General features: G+C 36.7%; 1 long non-coding RNA gene across 2 annotated transcripts; it reads left to right on the top strand.

Annotated features, from left to right (window-relative positions):
- The first annotated feature begins 597 nt into the window (after window positions 1–597).
- LOC309694851 lies at window positions 598–4156 on the top strand. 2 transcript variants are annotated; one of them, XR_014272967.1, is made up of 5 exons: window positions 598–707; window positions 1825–1972; window positions 2072–2160; window positions 2331–2638; window positions 3322–4156. It is a non-coding gene; the product is annotated as an uncharacterized lncRNA (long non-coding RNA). The 2 variants fall into 2 exon arrangements; XR_014272968.1 differs by lacking the exon at window positions 598–707 and adding an exon at window positions 868–940.
- The last annotated feature ends 244 nt before the right edge of the window (window positions 4157–4400 follow it).

Below are 4400 nucleotides of genomic sequence, written 5' to 3'. Positions count from 1 at the left end.
TCTACACTCTTAGAAAGGATGTGTTAAAAAATGACACAAAAAATGTGTTGTTACACTATTAACACATTTTGTGTAAATTTTAACATAACATGTGTAAGAAAATGTGTAAACATTGAAAAAATGTGTAAAACGCTTAACACACTTGATGTGTTGCACAGTTTAACACATTTTGTGTGTTATTTTCAGAATCTAACAACAGGACCTAAAATTAGCAGCTCAGTAATTTGATGCTAGCCCTGTGTTTAGTGAAATAAATTGTAGATTAACAATGTATTATAACTATATTAACTGAATAAATAAAATGTTTAGTTATTGTTTGTTTTCCTTAATCCTTTCCTCATTACTTTCAACAAATAAAACATTTTATAATGTAATGTGGACCAAGGTGTGTATGGTGTACTAAAATTCTGAAAGAGGATTAATTTTTTATTTCTCAATATGTATGGCATACCAATTAATGGCCATGGCTATACTATAAGCATAAGTATCCACAAAGAACAGGCTTAATTTTGACCGTAACATGTGAATATAATTGAAGCAAAAGTAGAAAATGAAATGAGTAAGAACACACATGCTTAAAATTGAAACAAATTCTGCCCAGCAACATGACATATCGGCGGCGGGAAGGGGGCGCTATCTTTCGCGCCACTGAGACAAAGGAGACAAAGATGGAGGTTACGTCGCCTAGTATGTTGTCAGACCTTACAGTAAGTATCATTTACCAGTTTATCTTAATGTACTGAAAATATGCCGGGTTTCTGGAAGAATGTGAATTTATATAAAATATAGGAGTTATGTAGGAGTTTAGAGTTTAAGTTAATTACTGCTTAACTATACCTAACTAACCTTAATGTAACAGTCTTGCTAACATATCCTACTCTTAATTTTATTATTAGTTCTTGGATTTCGTGCCATACTCCATTAGAGTTAATGTGTTTTGGTAGTATTTTTATGTATTACTTTATTCGTGTATTTATCTATTTACTTTATTTATGTATTAGAGTATTCAGAAATTGCTCTTAGAACCAGTGTGGTAGTTGGCTAGCGGCTCCGACAGGCATTATGTTGTCTATGAGCAACGCCAGAGTCAGCACCTAACCGTAGCAGTGTTGAGTAAAATGACAATATTGTCGTTAGCTCTGAATATAGCAAATGTAGTTATCACCGCGACCATTCGTTTACTAGCAGAGAATAGGAATAAAGACTGAGTAACTTTAACATGAAATATACCTCATATTGACAGAGATAATTATTTTTTCAAGTAGTTAAAGCAGTTTTTGCATCTAGTATGATTAACTAAAGTATGTGCACATTCTTTTTTAAGGCTTATTGCTGGAAACATGCTCTGATATAGTTTCTTTTTTATGCAGAACTTCTGAGGAAGTAATAGTCAGTGTTATTTAAAAAACCAAACAACAGCAACTTGACCATGCAAATTATCTTACTTATTTAGCCATGTGTTTCATTTTTTCAGCACACATATGACAACTTAGAATCTGTCAAAGTCCTTGTAACCACTTTTATAGATGAGAAAGAAATTTGTAAAAAAAAAAATTCTTATTGTCAGCAGTGCCACAGACATCAGACATCACTATTAGTCAGGATCAGATTTATTCACCAAGTAGCAACTAGAAGATAAAATCAATTTATTTATTATTCAGAATTTCTTTTAGTCATTGCGTTATAATCACGTAGTTAAGAAACCGCCTTCTTCTGCTGCAGCTTTTTGAGTAAACTCGTGCTTTTATGCTCTGTGGAAATTTGCTGTCATGACTTTGAAGATTATTGCAGAGAGGTAAAGTGTCTGGTGTTGCCTTTACACAGTCTACCATTACCACAGAAGAACAAAGTCAACCCCTGAAGTCACTCAGGAAAGCCCCACAGATTCTTAAGGAGTATGAAACCTGTCGGTGCCATCGAGGAGGCTCCTTGTGAAGACTTGCATTGGGGATTTGGTGGAGAGGTGTGGTTAGTAAGTATAGCACTTTACTGTACTTTGTTAAAATTTTGCAATGAATGTTTTCCTTTAAAAATGTTGAAGTGCACAGAAGTAAAAAAGTTTGTTTTCCAGTTACCCTCTTAGTGCAGAGAAGCTAACTGTAGCAAAAAGCATCCTCACCACTTTTCCACCCTTAAGTGGCAGGACAGGGGGAAGGATTTGTAAGTAAATTTAGCATTTTAATAATGTAAATTCCACTACATACTGTAAATTGCACTTGTTCCCACTTACTGTGTATCGTTTAACCTTTATCTAATTATTTATTAGAGCTTTTTTTCTCAGTTAAAATTGCTCAGCTGTTACCCATATACCTCTGTCCTTTCTTCCTCAGGAGCATTATTATGATCCAGTCTCTCATTGTGGATTCCTAGAGACTAAACTGCGCAACCTTAGACGGAATCTCGACCAGGGGCAGAGACGTTATAAGAAGCGAAAAGTGACAGATGACTGTGGTGAAGACAAGAAGCTCAGGCGAGAGGATGGGAATACCAGCAGCACAGATGAGTGGGTCACCCAAGTTATTGCGGCCCTCAGCTGAGAACCTTCCAATTATCATGTCAGGCATGGAGGAAACATACACCAGTCTCAGAGCCTGGAATATTCGGAGAGTACCCACGGTTTTTGGACATGCCAAGTCTGGTAAGTTGCTTGGTTCTCTGGTAATGGTTTATGTACTCCTTCTCCACTCAGTTGTGTTTTGCATACAAAGTATGTAACAGGAGTCGATACATTTGGAGGTATGTTTATGAGCTCCTAGTGAATATTTTGAAAGTTTTATAACTTCAGAGTTTGATCATTACTCCCTGCGCACTGATTACAATGAGCATCACTTTTCACATGGTCCAAAATCTTAGTCGTACCACCAAATGACTATCTAATAGTAGGGACATCAAATGACAATGCAGAAAGTGCTGCTCGTGGAAGTGAAAACCCTACAAAAAAATCACCTAAATCTGTATGAAACTGCTTTCAGCAGCACTATTTTCAACAAAAAAGCTCTACAGGACAAACCGCAGACAGACAACATAAGAAATTGTCTGCCAGAAAGTTGAACATCAGCTAAAAAGTCCTAATTTTTTCTCAGGGTCTGATGGGACCCAAATCATAGCTAAAATTAAGGAATAATGGACTTGTATTCAAATACCACTCCAAGTAAATTGTTGTTTCACTGTGTAGGTAAGCTTGATGTGGAATGGGTAACAGAAATGTGATACTGTAAAGTTTGATTTTAGCCATACAGCTACCAAATGGACAGAATGTACTTTTGATTTAATGTATTTAATGCTTCATTTTAAACGTAAACACTTCTTTTATTTCCGTAGGCTGGACTTGGAGTTTGGCAATCTTACAGGAGGAAAGGTGGACCTCTTTTTGCGAAAATGGGAAGCCAGTAGGGCTGCCACAAACGATTATTTTGATAGTCGACTAGTCACCGATTATTTATGCGATTAGTCGACTAATCAGATCATCATCCACTGGACGTAAAACTACAGCTTATTGCACCAGCAGCATCTGCTCTTATATAACTATCATTAGCTTACAGCTTTAAGCTTTTAAGGTGCTAACTAAAAATAAAGACAAGATGATAGTTTATTCAATTTTAATGAAATTTGCAGATTGTTTCGGTAAAGTTTAATAAACTCCTTGCTATCTAAAATATAACAGGACACCGGAGTATATTCTCCAGCATCTCACACTTCTGATGATCAGCTGTCTGCTTGACGTTTATTCAGCTGTGTAAAAACTGTAACTTTAATCTCAGCCAAACCGATTTACTCAGGAACAAATAAAATACTAAAAAAAAAAAAAAAAAAAAAAAAAAAGCCAAACAACAACATTTTTAATTTATCTAAGTGACTCCTATATATTTAACCTGAGTCGCGAAAGACGGCGGTGGGTTTGAAAACAATTTGCCGGGAGTCCGGTGTTCTCACGGCGCTAGTGACCTAGCCCCCGGCTAGCTATCGAGCTAGTGGGTAACAGACGTCTCCGAAAACGTCGGAGCGCTTTTGAAAATATGTGGTGTCCTGATAAACTGAGCCGATATTTGAGGTTTACACAGCTACATTCTCGCCTGAAAATATGTTAAACGTTTATTTTGTGACCCAGAAAGAATAATAAGAGTAATATTAAAACTAACTAGCTACCGCCATGGTTGGAAACTAAGCTGGGCCGCGCTATGAATTCTGGGACACAGCTGCTTCTTCTTCTTCTTCGGGGTTTAACGGCAGCTGGCATCCTTGTACATGCTGTGCTGCCATCTTCTGTTTCAGTCCGTTATTACACTCTTAAATCCTGCTATTATTCCTGCGTCTTTTGCGATCTTACAAAGCTTCAAACGACACGTCGACTATTAAATCAGTCGTCGACGATTTTGATAGTCGACGTAATCGTGACTAGT

This window comes from Aulonocara stuartgranti (assembly GCF_965226115.1).
Source record: "Aulonocara stuartgranti genome assembly, chromosome: 19".
Classification (NCBI taxonomy): domain Eukaryota; kingdom Metazoa; phylum Chordata; class Actinopteri; order Cichliformes; family Cichlidae; genus Aulonocara; species Aulonocara stuartgranti.
Note: the sequence above shows the minus strand (reverse complement) of the source record. Positions and strands in the feature narration are given on the sequence as shown.